We start from the raw sequence: 13,995 nt of genomic DNA, 5'->3' as shown, positions 1-13,995 counted from the left end.
TCCTTCCCAAAGCCAGCCTGCTCCTTAGGTGATTTGTAAGAGGGAAACGCCCCGAGGCCTCTATTGGTTCCTTTCAGCTGGTCCATGGGCTCAAACTCCCTGCAGGGACTGCTGCTGCCTTGCAGCTGGAGTGGGGAGAGGAGAGGATTTGGTCACTTTTTGGTTTGCTCAAATTACCTTTGCAAGTGGTGCCTGCATCAGAAGGGCTCTGAACCAGAAAGTTGAAAGTACTTGATAGGTAAGAGAAAATAAATTTTAATTTCTTTGAGATTCTTATTGTTTGTTTTGTCTCTGACTTCTTAGAGCAGATGCTCTCCAAAGATTTTTGAAGCCTTACTACAAACATCAATAATCCTGCATTATGGGCATGTATTATTATTACAAAAGGTACAGTAGTGTTCAATGAGTTTTTAAGCCCATTTTGAAGGGCTTAAGCTTTCCCAGGTTTTCTCCTCCAACCATGTAAAACTACATATCTGCTAATATGAATGGGAGTTTTGCCTTTGGATCTAATGGAGCTAGGGTTTTACCTAGAAGGGTTTCTTTTTAGAATGCTTGTTCCTAATACATGATATTAGGCAGATACCCTAAATCTTCAAGCAATGGGCTGGAAAAAGACTTGCAGAGTTAGATTGTTGCAAACTTTCACACAAATATTCCACGTTCTCTCCAGCTTTCATTGTCCTGTGCTTTCCTCTGCAATAATTGAAAAGATGAACAGGGTTTCTTTCATCCCTTCCCTTAGGAGAATATTCTGTGCCTGGCAGATCTGACTGTTAGGCATTCTTCCCTAACATGGTGTTATTGCCAGTTATATGTATGACATTATATTCTCCACAAAAAGTCTGTTAAACCCACTCTTTTTAACAGCAGGGAAAAAAATCTCTTTATTATACGATGAGGAAGCCAAAAAAAAGTTGTTCTCTTTCATTATGCTTGACAGAAATGCTTGTGTCCAGGGTTTTCTCCTCTGGAATGATCTCTAAGCCCAGGAAAATGTTGAGCTCAATTTGTGATTCCCATGAAGCCCTAATTAGTCACAAGATCATGTTACAGCCCAGAATGCTATTAATCACTAGGTGCTGAGCAAAGGGATTTTGTGCATGTGTCTGTGTGTTTGGGGACCTCATCTCCGGGGGTTTAGAAATAAACCACACAAAACAAAGCTTTGGGGGTTTCCTGCAATGGACTGTGATGAGAATCTGCCCAATTTAGACATAAATTTGTTCAGAGCTTTGAAGCAATCTCTTTTATTTGATTTGTTTCAGAAGTCTGCACAGGAGAAAAAGAAAGGTGGAGCTAGATTCTTTGTCCCTTGGGGAGAAGAGGGTAGGTTGGGGTGGGAAAGCATAGCTGGAAACAACTTCTCTCCTGAGATGCACAGGAGAAAAAGAAAGGTGGAGCTGGTTTCTGTGTCCCTTGGAGGGAGAGGGTGGGTTGGAATGGGAAAGCATAGCTGGAAACAACTTGTCTCCCTGAGCAGCAGAAGAAACCCTTGGGTGACAAACTGACCAAAACCCCTGTGCTCTGTCTCCCTGTGCTGTCTGTGGGAAGGAAGGAGGGGCTGGGGGAAGAAAAGGTGTTTTAAGGGCTTATTTTGCTTCTCATTATCCTCCTCTGATTTTGTTAGTAAAAAACTCACTCTATACCTCTAAGTTGAGCCTGTTTTGCCCTTGGATTGTTTTCTTCTAGTCCTTCTTTCAACCCGTAAACCCTTTTTAAAAACTTTTTCTCTCCTCTGCCCAGCTACAGCAGGAGAAGGCAAGTGAGCAACTTTCTTGGATGCCTGTGTCAAGCCACAAGACTTGCTCATGAAATACAGCTGATAGATTGTTTGATCAGCTTAGGATGAGCTCGGTTGTAATTAAAATCAGGTAAACTTGATGGTAAACAGATATTCTATATGGGCTGCTTTCAAGGTCTGCTTCAAGACACCAAGGAGCTGTCTGTCTTGTGGCAAAACAGTTGAGGTATTGGTGGTGTCCTGGATGCCTTATGTGCAGCAGATTTGCCCAGGTCTCCTCCAGGCACCAAATGTAAGTTTCCATCAGTACTCAGTCAGAAAAGCTCAGCTTTCTGCCTCTGCTGTGGAGAAGCTGCACTCCCCAGTTTTGGGGATCAGGTGACATTTTGAATTAACTCTGGCAGTTATAGAAAAAGAGGAGTTAGGCTTGTCTTCCTCTTCCTAGATGCACTGGTAAGGGAGAGCTTTATAAGAAAGTTTTCCTCATGCCAGTGTGGGTTTAGAAGATGCAAGGAGTCATCCAGGAAATTTATATTTATTACTGGTTGCATTATTTCTTTCTATCTAATGATATGCTGTCGAGCAGAAAGAAATGGATAAATCCAAGATGACTACAGGCTGGGAACTCTAGTTCTACATTGTCTTAATCAAAATAAGTTTGCAAAAATTTCATGCTTGGCCATATGACAAGTCATGATCCTCATTGCAATGTTTTTCTTTGTTTCTCTTTTAGTCCTTTCTCCCCAGAATACACAGGTGCTGAACTCCATGGAGCACTCCCTGGCTGTCAGCTTCGATCCAGTGACTGATGTGAATAATTACCTCCTGATTATCCAGCTGGGTATGAAATGCTGGTGAAACAAATCCATGTGCCCAAAGAGCAGCTCAGCTATGAGATTGTGAGATTCCACCCTGGCCCCATGCACAATGTCACACTTCCATCACATGTGAAGGGGATTGCCAGTGAGCCCAAGCATCTGGAAGCAAGTACAGGTAGGAGCAGGTAGAAGCTACAACCTCCACATTGTCATTTTAAGGCTATTCTTCTGCCCTGTGTAGATTCTTGATTTTTTGGAACACACTTGACTTGTGTTTTCAAGCTGTTCTTGACAGACATGGGGGCTACAAAGATCCGTAAAAAGGAAAATAATAACCCCAGTGCTTATATTCTTATGTAAACCCCTGGAACTTAAGAGATACAAATAAGCAAATACCAGCTACTTCAAGAGCTGCCACCAAGCTCTGATTCATCAGCTAAAATAGAAAAACCTGAGGGAGTCTGAGACAGGTCTGCAGGGAAGGCAGAAAGGGAGGAGCAGCAGATGGCTGGCAGGGGAGGCAGGGAAAGGGTAGGCACTGTACTTGGAGCTGGGCAGAAGGCTGATGCCAAAATGATTTTTGCTTTTATGTGTTCTTCATTTATTTGTAGCTCTGTAGACTGTTGCTGTATAGCTATATAGTTCCTGGCTATCTCCAGCATTTTTCCTACTCCAATAGACAGAAAGACAAAACACATTCCAAAGGCCTCACTCCTAATTTTCCTTCTTCTGGGAACCAAGGATGAGCTATGCTCCCAAGACACTTTCCTATAAACAGCTGGAAGAAGAGGGGCTCCAGAAGAGTTTGAACCGAGGGGGTGAATTGCATTATCACCTGTGTTTCTAATTGGTGATTCTTGTAATTATGCTAATTTGTTAAACTTATAAAACTGTTTCACCCTATGTGAGGTGGGCATATTTCCATACTTGCCCCTGAAGGCCTCCAATTAAAGACCAGCTTTTGTTACCTCCTATATTAACACTGTCTCAAAAGTGTGTTGTTTTATTTCTAGATCTTTAAGGCATCTAGGTAATCCTCAAGTTAGTACCTGTGGAAGGCGAGACAGGTAGCCTGCAAGCTCTGCCAGCAGAAAGAAGTGGAGAGTTTCACCTAAATGGTAGAACATTCATTCTTTCTCCTGGTTTTCCATGGATGCCTTTCTGCAAAGGCTGTTGGGGGAAACCTAAGTGAGTGTTTTTGCTGGCCAAAGCAGTAAAGCAAAAATAAAGGAAATGTGTACATGGAATGGTTTGAGTTTGAAGGGACCTTAAACATCCTCTAACACAAACCCCTGCCCTGGTTGCTTCAAGCCCCTTCCAACCTGGCCTTGAGCACTTACAGGGGTGAGGCAGCCACAGCTTCTCTGGGCAACCCATTCCAGCACTTCACTACACTCCCAGGGAAGAATTTCTTCCTAACATGCCATGACAGGTGTTTCAGGGGTTTAATTCAACTGGAGATAGGTAATCCTGCACTTTGAAATGCTGTCTCAGGAGTCAATACCTAACCAATGTGACAGCCAACTGAGTGACAGAAAATACCACCACTGTCTCATGGAATAACATGGAGGCTCCCTTAGATAAGTATGGGAATAAACCACGTGGACTCCATTTTCTTCTTGGTGGAAAAAGCCCATTTTTTATTCCATAACTCCTTTTTGTACAGTTTTACAGACCTCATGTGGGACTCCAGTTGGTCAGTAGCTTTCTTGCCAATTAATTTCTTGGTTAGTAACAAGTTGTTGTCCTGTATTGATTGGTCACTCAAACTCTTGGTGTCTATGTGCAGGGACAGTTGTTTGTGAGAGATAATATTCATTTTTCTATCTAACAGTGTAAAAACAGTTTATACAGGTGCTGGTTGTTTTTCACCCAGGAATAGATTATTATGCTAATGAGCTGCTCCCACCAGGATTGCTTTCACATGGGAACTTGCCAAGTGCTAGCTTGACAAGGCCAGTCACTGATTTCATGAGAGCAGGTTTGATTTTTAAGAGGCCTTTTAAAATAATTTTTCCACTTCACTGCAACAGACAGGTATGTGGGGAGATACACCCTGGTTGGTGGAGATCCCAAGGAAATAGAGGTGGGCAGTGAAAATGACATGATCAACTCACTGCATCTGAAGCCAGACATGGAATGTCACTGACATCTGGGCAGAGGAGCAAGAAGGCAAGCACTAGAGCTGTGACAGGCGAGCTGTAGCAGCACTGGAGGGAGCTGAGTGGAATTCAAACTCCTTCATCAATTTACTTGTTTTGGTAAAGCTTCTGCTTTGCACACATTTTTAGTGAGGTAAAAAATCCATGTAATTCTTACTAGTGTGGCTGAACAGGTCTCCAGCTCACCTTAAGACTGAGTCCTGTTGTGGACAGGCTCTATGGTAAGGGACCAGTTACTGTTAGTACAGAGAATCACAGCCAAAACTCAAACCTCATAACCACCTGCAATGTGTAATTCATGCCTTGCCCTTAAAATGCTATAAACCATATCCAGGCATTTCTTTGGGTCACTGTTGTAGCATTTCCCAACAGGACATGGGGGCTTATACCCATTTCAGACAGATAATCATGGCAGAGTGTTTGTTAAAAAGGAAAAACATGTTTATTTGGATAATAACATAAATTAAGAAACATGTGGGAAATCAAATCTCCCAAACAGTTTATTTGCTCACTGTCTTTTGGTAACAGGGAGTCTCCATTGGAAGGGTGTTTGCAGCTGAGTCTGCAGCTAGATTGGGAAGCTTCTTGAACCACTGTCTTAATGGAAATCCATAATCCAGCAATCCATCTGTGACTGTGAGTACAGAAGTTTCTACTGACAAATAGTCTTATATATGTACAATGTGCATTTCTTCACAAAAATGACCTGGAGGAATATTTGGGGTGCTCAACTCAGGATGTTAACCAACACATTTAAGCATATCAATTAGACTAGACATAACAGGAGATGCCTTGGGGGAATTTGTAGGACTGTCTGAAGCTCTCACATAGGGGGATCAGTCAAACAGGGATGGAGCTCAGTCAATCCCCTACTTTCAAGGTGGTTCATTGTCTCAAGCCAGCCCATGTTCTCACTGGTGCAGATGTCTGGGCAGCTCCTGCAGCACACAGGGAGTGCAGTAGTGAAGAGCAGAGCAGCACAATCTGTACTCAGCTGCAGTGCAATTAGACCTAAAGAACAAACTTGATTTTCATATCACACAAGAAAATTATTTGCTTGGTTTTTCTTGCCACAGGTGAGCATCTCATACCGCTAACGAGCTGAGCTGTGATTTATTCAAATTCCCAGCATGTACTGCTCTAGGGTGGTACAAACAAGCCTCAGCATCTTTCATTAAAATGAAAAGTAATATATTTTCATCTCACAGAAGAGCTGAGATTAGTACATGCAGGTGGTACATCACATTAGTACATCACAACTTCTACCATAGCTAATGTGTGGCAAATCACAGTGCAGCTAAGCTGGTGTGTGGTAAATTACACTGTGGGTGTTGTGCATTTGTGGCCTGGAATTTAGAGCCTCTAGCAGGATAAGAAATGCTATTCCAATAATTTGAGAGGCATCTGCAAGACCTTCACTGCTCAGGCTGCTAAGATGTATTTAGTAGTTCAGTGAATTAAAAAATCCTAATAAACCAAACAAAAATAGTTGTTCTCTGTAAAGGTCATGGGCTGTATGGCTGTCCTCAAAGGGCCACATTACTGCAGGCTGTTGTCTTGTGATATAAAATTAGGACTCCTGAAATCTAGTGATATATTTCCATCTGAGAATTGGACAGGGAAAAGATTGTAACAGTTGGAGGGATTTGAAAGTGACGGAGACCTGCATTTCACAGATTCTGAGCAGATGATTTGGGGTTTTTTTTGGTTAATTCCCAAAACAACTCAGGCAAGATGTTGTGATCTTCAGAAGGCAAAAGCCAGTAACACCTTATCCTGCCTCAGCTCTGTCTGTGCCTGGGCAGTGGATGTGCTTTTGTTGCTCCCAAAGAAAAAGCTCTCCTAGCTGTGAGGAGACCTCAGCTGAAATACCAGCTGAAATACCTCAGAATTGGGCACTCCCCCCACTTGCTAGTTCAGGCCCACCCTTGGCAAGAAATAAAGGATGAGAGGTGGAAGAAATCAGCAGGGCCCATGAGGGGAAGGAGTAAGAGTCACCCTGTTTGGACACCCATGTTCTTCCCTGAGCTGTTCACAGAAACCAGCAGCCCATCTCACCCAGTGCAGGGCAGAGGATGACTGACCCTGCCAGAGCTCAGCCACCTTGGCTCTGATGTGCAGATGTGGTTGCCAAAGTACCAAGAATGACAGGACATGGAAGCAGTTATCATACCTATTTTATCTTCCTTGCATTGTATCCAGCAGTACAAAATGATTTGGCTCCACAAATATCAAAAGGGTGACTTGCTTAAGTAGCTGTTATTTCCGATGCATGGTCAAAACACAGTTTACAGCTAAAGATAAAGCTTCTGTTAGATTTACCAGTTTGGGCTGGAGAGAAAAAACAAGCAAGGGGTTTTCTTTTTCCAGTTTTGGATACACAAAATGATTCTGTGGCTAAAGACCTAAAAGGAGTTTTGTGTATCCAGTTTTGGATACACAAAATGATTCTATGGCTTTATCCAGTTTTGGATACACAAAACTCCTTTTAGGTCTTTAGCCATAGAATCATTATCCACATTTCATTTGTTTTTCCAAATGTATCTGATAGCCTGATAAAACAGTGGTGGCCCCCTGCACCCATGGGAACTGCCAGTTGCCTTTAAGGGCAATGCTGTGAGACTGCAGCCTCTGAGGCTGCCCTTCCCATCCTTTGCTTCTTAGGGTGGATTTGGTACCTCTTAGCTCCCTCTCCTGTCCAGCTGCAGATACATATCTAGTGAACATGTCTGAGGAGGTTTCTGGGTGGTTTCACTTAAAGCAATTGTTTAGAGCTCTCCCAAATGAAGCAGAAGTTCATTAGATAATGGAATACCTTTAACTCACAAGCCTGGTGTAAGGAGCTCTTCACTTGTAATGCATTTACAGCATTTTAAACAGCATGGGCTGGGCACTACAGTGCTACTTTCCCTGCTCTTACATTTGGTATTTTGTTTTCTTCCTCTCTGCCTTTTTATCTGCTTTAAGCAGTAACACTGTGCATGAGGAGTGCAGCATTTCCTGGGAGGAGCCAGCCTGCTTGACTTCTCTCATTTATCTAAGACTGACAAAGCATGGCCTTGTGTTTTTCTGTGGCCTTTTTGTGACTGCATCTTTTCACTGATGCATTATATTTTTTGTTATGATTATCCTCATAGCATTCTTCAGGGCCAGGCTTTTGTGGCCTGGTTTATACAGAAAAGACAGACAACAACGTGCCCATAGTCCTCCAGGGAGATTTGTGGAAGAGCAGGGAATTGAGATAAATTATTCATTTATAGTTTGTTATGAACTCGGATGTACTTCAGGGCTGGAGCACTCTTACTTGGAGGCCAGCAGTGCCCACCAAGGACCTCCTCTGTTACAACTTGGAAAGCCACTAACACCTACTCATCAAATTGTTTCCTTAAGATGTTGCCAAAATATATAGAATACAGTAAGCACAGGATGAAGATTAGGGAGAAGCTGCTTCCAGTGTTGCTACTTTCAACACATTTAAAAATTGCATTTATCTTGAGGGAAGTACTGCAGCCCCCTTGCTGGCACCTCATAAGACATTTTTTGATGACTGTTGACTGGAAAACTCTTTGATGCTAGTGAAGGAGCTGGTATCCCATATCCAGCACAGACTGAACTGTAAAGCTCTGGCTTTCTTTGTATCCCTGCATTTACTAAAGAAAACTGAACCATGACAGCAACAAAGCCTGTGAAGTCATTCTTGATCTGCAGCAGGGGAACAAAGGTAGAGGCTCTCAGCAGCCCACATGAGAGCTGTGCTCCAGGACTGGGCCTAGAGCCTAAACCTGTCCCATGTGTGAGTGCTCCTCAGAGCTGAGCCTGACAGACGCTCCTGGGCAGACATGTGAGGAGCTCCTGGGCACTGCACAGCTGAGCCAATTGCTGGGCTCACACAACATCCCAAATCACATCTGTACAAGGTTTGCAGTGTTTGGCCTAGGACTCTGCTGCTTGCCAGCTGTGAAGGCCACTGGTGGACCTTCAGGCAACTTTCAGTTCAGCCCAAGACCTGCACTGCAGTTTGTGTCTTTCATTTCTGCAGAGGTGTAGCAGGACTTCCCCTCTGCCACAGAAGAGCTTATCTGTTCCATCAGCTGGTGCAACAGCTCAGGGCATCTTCCCCCCTTGCAGCAATCTGCTAATTGGTGAGATAACCCAAGATATCTGTCCTGCAGTGAGTTATCTCTGATACCAGGGAGCTGGAATTCCCAGCTGACCACAAACATCTTGCCTTGAGAGCAGATTGAAGGGAGATAAGACTTGAATTTCTGCTTGACAGACACTTCACTTTACAAACTATAAAAGCTACACAAAACTTTCACAAAGGAGAAGTCTTTTGCACATTCCTTGGAAATGTGTGAGGACCTCTCCTCAAGGTTTGGGATGCTGGCCCTGAGTTACTCTTCTGGAAACTGAGTTTGAGTTCCATCTCTTGCAGCTCTTGGGGACCAAATCCTTGTGCCAACTCCCTGGCAGTGGGGAAGGCCAACAGCTGTGAGGGCACAGCAGGGGCTGTGCTTTCTGTGCTTCTCTCCCAGTACCCTTGTACATAGCAGCTTCCCAAGGTGAAGCGCCTCCTCCTGCTTTGCTCATGGACAGTTTTTCCTGCTCTGTTCACACAGTGAGCTTCCTCTACCTGTATCCCAGACTGCAGAATAGAAATGCCTCCAGTGACATGTGCACCATTTGCCTGGCCAGAGATGGCAGCAGGCTGCTGCAGGTGCACTGTGACATGAGCACTGACAGAGGCAGGGGGACACTGAGTGGGGCTCTGCTCCTCTTCCTGCTTTTTGATCAATGTAATAATATGGAAATGATACAAATGTTAGTTGAGGCTCCTTTCTCTCTGCTGCACTCCTGTGTTTCAGCTCCTTCCTGAATGCAGTAGCATGTCTCAGGGAGGGCAGTGGCTGCTGGTGTATCCAGCAGGCTGGGGTTATGTATGTGTGCAGTTAATGCAGCTCAGCTGATGCCTGTTGGTGTTCTCATTGCTAGTGCTGTGAGCATGCACCTCAGCTCTGCCACACAGGACGTGCTGAGTGACCAAAAGGAATCTGAAGGCAGAGGCATGGATGCCTTGAGGTGGGGATTGTGGAGCAGTGAGGTCCGAGGTTCTCTGATAGCAATCTCCCTAAACAACCAGAGAAAAATATTAGCTTTTTCACCTTTCAGTGATAAGCGATTTTCTCCACTGAAATAAAGTGTTGTGTGTTACTGTCAAGCCCCTCTGATCTTGGTGAAGTTTAGAAACCCAAACGCCTTGTGGATCTTGTCTAAGCTTGTTTTATCTAAGTGCTCGGATTTGTGGGAAGTAAAGTAAACTGTAAAATTGGTAAAATTAAAGTATTTGTCCCAGTGCTTATGTGCAGCCAGAAAATGCAGTGTGTGAATCAGAGAATCCAGCATTAAATAGGGCAAAGTTTTGGAGCAAGAGTTTTTAAATGTTCTGGGAAAAATAATGTTGCAGTACAGCCAGACTTGTAGTGGTTAAGGTTGTTTGTTTCTTCTGATATTTCTGTCTCTTACCAGAAACTGAGATAAGACAGCACAAACTTGGCAAATTGTCACAAAGCCTCAAGCGGAGAAGGAGGAGGCAGGAAATAGCTGATTTTACCAAAATGGTCATGGGTGAGAGTCTAAGACTGCAAAGGTGAACAGGCTTCCTACCTTAAAGAGTAATTGTCTTTTATTTCTAGGTCTTGACAAGCTGCACAACCTCACAAGCAGCAGCTCCATCTGCTATGAGCTCCATGTGGATTTGTGGGCAGCCAGAGAATCTGTCTGAGTTCCTCCAGGTTGCCTCAAGCAAGGACAGATCCAGGCTGTCAGTGGGGAGTTACACAATACTGGTGAGGAGGGCCTGGTACTGGCGCTGTCTCTGCACAGGGAAGCAAATGCTGGCACCTGGGCATTTGTCTTGCCAGTAGAGTGGGAGCTCCTTAGGTCAGGATGGATCAGATGTGGTTCTCTTTGAGGAGAAAAGCTCAGGGAGACTGAGGGGACTGTGCCCATGGGCCTGTCTCATGCTGAAGATAGGAGAAGGAGTTGCTTGTTCATGGGGAAGAGAGGGCTCTGTGACCCAGGGAAATGCCTGAAAAGGCAAGCTGGGAAGTGTCTATGAAGAAACTGATGGGACAGCAACTTCTGGGGCTCCCCAGCTGAGAGGGAATAAAAGTGTTTTTTATTCAGATGGGAGTTTGCTCAACAGCAGTGCTGGCTTCTGCCACTGGTAAATCCCTGTTGTGTCCACAGTCTTCCATTTATCCTTTAATACCCTCTTGCCATGAGGTTTATATGTTTAGCTGGGAGGATCCACCCCTCTAATAGCAGCGCTTTAGAGATTTGTGTGCACACCTATCCTGTGCTGTGGCTTTTCCCCTGCCAGGCCTGCTGTGTCCCACCTGAAGGGTGGATAAGCCCTCAGGCTGAGCAGCTGTAGTAATTTAACTAGCTGTGTCTTTGATCCCTTCTTTTAGGGGATGCAAGGACCCACCACAATGGCTGGAAGTTCACAACATGGAAGGGGACAGTGATGTGGCTCTCAGCAGCTGTGCCCTGACACACCACAGTGCAGGGTGGTACAAGAACTCCACCTGGCCAAGCTCAGTGGGAAGCACGAGGAGAGCAATCACTGCGAGGTGAGCAGCAGAGCTGATGTGCTGATTATCCCTCCATAGCTTGCAGAAAACACACAGAGCTGTGTTCCCTTCCAGTCTTTCCTTGGAGCAGGAGGGATTGCCTTCCAACTCATTTCATTAGAAAGCAAAATGATCCATAACAAAACTTACAGCTCTTATTCTCTCCTCCCTGGACCCAGAGGGCCTGAGCTCATGGCTCCCTGCTTCTTGTGGGCAGAGATCCTTGAGCTGTCTTGGTGTCTGAGGGGAACACCTAAAGGAGCACTCAGTAGGAACCACACTGGGGTGCTTGCTCACTGCCTGATGTAGCCTTCCCCTTGGTTTTTAGTGCATGCCTTGGGGTACATCCCACTGTACAGGCTTAATTGGGGATTGAAGGTGGCTCAGTCCTGTTGTGCTCCAAGCTAGACAGAGGTTTGGTCTTTATGAAGAGTGGCTGAAAGACTGATTATAATTAAAGTCTCTGTTTATTGGAGGGTTAAATGGTATTTGAGGTGGGCAGTGGTAGACTCCTAGCACCTGGTCTGGGCACTTTAGTAAGAGAAATTTCTTGGTCTTTTCCTAGGGTGTGAAGTGGGAGTCATGGAAAGGACATGAATTCTCCATCTCTTTTATCTATCCTCAGTCTTCCAGTAATGAGCCAGTCCTGGGGAGGAGGAAGAAGTCTTTATCAGGGAAGAGGAAAAAGATCAGGGCTTAAATAGAAGTCTGTAGAACTTACCCAAAGGTAATGATTCAGTATTTCTTAACAAAGTTTGATTCAGAAGCTTTCTCCAATGCAAAGGAGACAAAACTGACCAATGTGCACCCAGGGACATCTGGATCTGCAGGCCAACCTGCTAGCAGCCTTTGGAGCTCCTGGTGGGTGATGTTCCAGAGACCAGGAGGGGGCTTGTGGGGGATCCTGCTTGTAGATACCCCACTTGGCTAAGCATGACAAAGACCTGCTTGATCCAATACATGCGACTTCTGTGGACTTTATGTAAAACAAGCCTTAACACATGTTGTTCTTTCTGAAGCCTGGGCTGCAGACTCCTCTTAATTCTGTCCTTCTCTGGAGCCATCCACTTCAGACTTCCAAAAACAAATTTGAACCTACCAACAAATAATAGCCCCCTAATTTAGATCAGAGTGAACTTTTCTGAGACTGTCACCTCTCCCAGTTTTGGTCTGCAGTTCTCCTCATTATTTGGGCACATTTCCTATTCTTCCTGCAGAACTGGGTTTTGGGAAGTGCTGCCAGTCTGCTGGCAAGGCTCATTAACCCATGTGTGTTCTGTAGACTGGGTTCCTCAGCCCCCAGTATCACATCTCTGCAGGTTAAAATCTTGCTATTTTGCTTGTGTCATTTTTCCCAGTCCAGAGAAAATATGAAGGAGATGTGCAGTAGATTGATGTTCACTCTCCAGGGTGAGGCCCAGAACAGGGTGAATGTGAGGTCCACTCTCCTCCAGGCTCTGCTCACCATCCCAGACCTACCTCTCTGTACTGCTTGCTTACAGACAATTAACCAAATTCCCTGTGTGACTGTTCCATCTGCTGCCTTCTGCTTTTTTATCAGCAGTGTGGCAGGTACTGATGCTGAAATGATAACACTTATCATCCACCTCTAAAATGAGCATCCCTTGGAGTTAAACTAATCCTGTGTGCCCCAGTGCATGGTTTCACATTTGACTGACTATTTTTTATTTTTTTTATTTTACTCACAGCCATAAAAGGTGAGGGGGTTTTGTTTGTTTGTTTGTTTGTTTTTGTGGTTTTTTTTTTTTCCTGAGAAGATATTAAAATTCTGGACAGACAGCTCCAGCCAGGGAAGAAGTATGAGCTAACCAAATGCTGCTTGCTCAAAGGCTTCCTTGTCTGGGCACACTGGGACATGGTTGCCCCATGTCTTAATGGCCTTTTCTATTGCAGTGCTAAGCTGAGTAATACTTTTTAAAGAATCCTTCCCAGACTTTGGAGAAAGTAAAAAAATTGCAAATAAAGGAGGTCTTAAATATTTCTGTCTTGCTTTGGGTGGTAGAATTGTTTTTCTTCCTATTTAAGAATTTCGTATGAAATGGAAGGATTACCCAGGTCTGGAATGGGACTGTGCAGATTAGGTCTTTGGGGTCTGCTCCAAAACCAAAAACCAAAAAAAACCACCAATATATATATATATATGGGGATTGTGCTCTCTTTGTGACTTGCTTTGTGAAGTGCTTAAATGAGCTGTGCCTGCTAGGACCTGGCTGAGGAGAGCCAGCTAGAGAGTTGTGTCTCAAAGGTGAGGACTGAATTCTTCACAGTACTTTCAGGGCTGTGCCTCTTGGGTGGGCAGGTGAGCAGAGACTCATCTGAGTGTGTTAGGCTATCCAAGCCCAGGTTTGGGGGAAGGAGGAGACTGATGCTGAGAGGAGTAGAAAGGAAAATTGCACTTGAAGTGTTTTGCAGGCTCTGTGCTAAGAGCATGAGAGAAGGACACAGGAAAGCATTGAGGGCTCTTTACTGTGAAGTGTTTTCTCCCTGTTGCCCACTTGTCTGCAGGCAAGGACAGATTTCAGTTTGTTATTCATTTAAAGGGCTCAGTGAAGTCATCAGGGTGGTGGCTGAGAGGGAGAGGAGGACTAATCTCACAGACAGCCACTCTAAAAGTA

Source organism: Geospiza fortis, unplaced genomic scaffold (assembly GCF_000277835.1).
Source record: "Geospiza fortis unplaced genomic scaffold, GeoFor_1.0 scaffold399, whole genome shotgun sequence".
In the NCBI taxonomy this organism is placed as follows: domain Eukaryota; kingdom Metazoa; phylum Chordata; class Aves; order Passeriformes; family Thraupidae; genus Geospiza; species Geospiza fortis.
Note: the sequence above shows the minus strand (reverse complement) of the source record.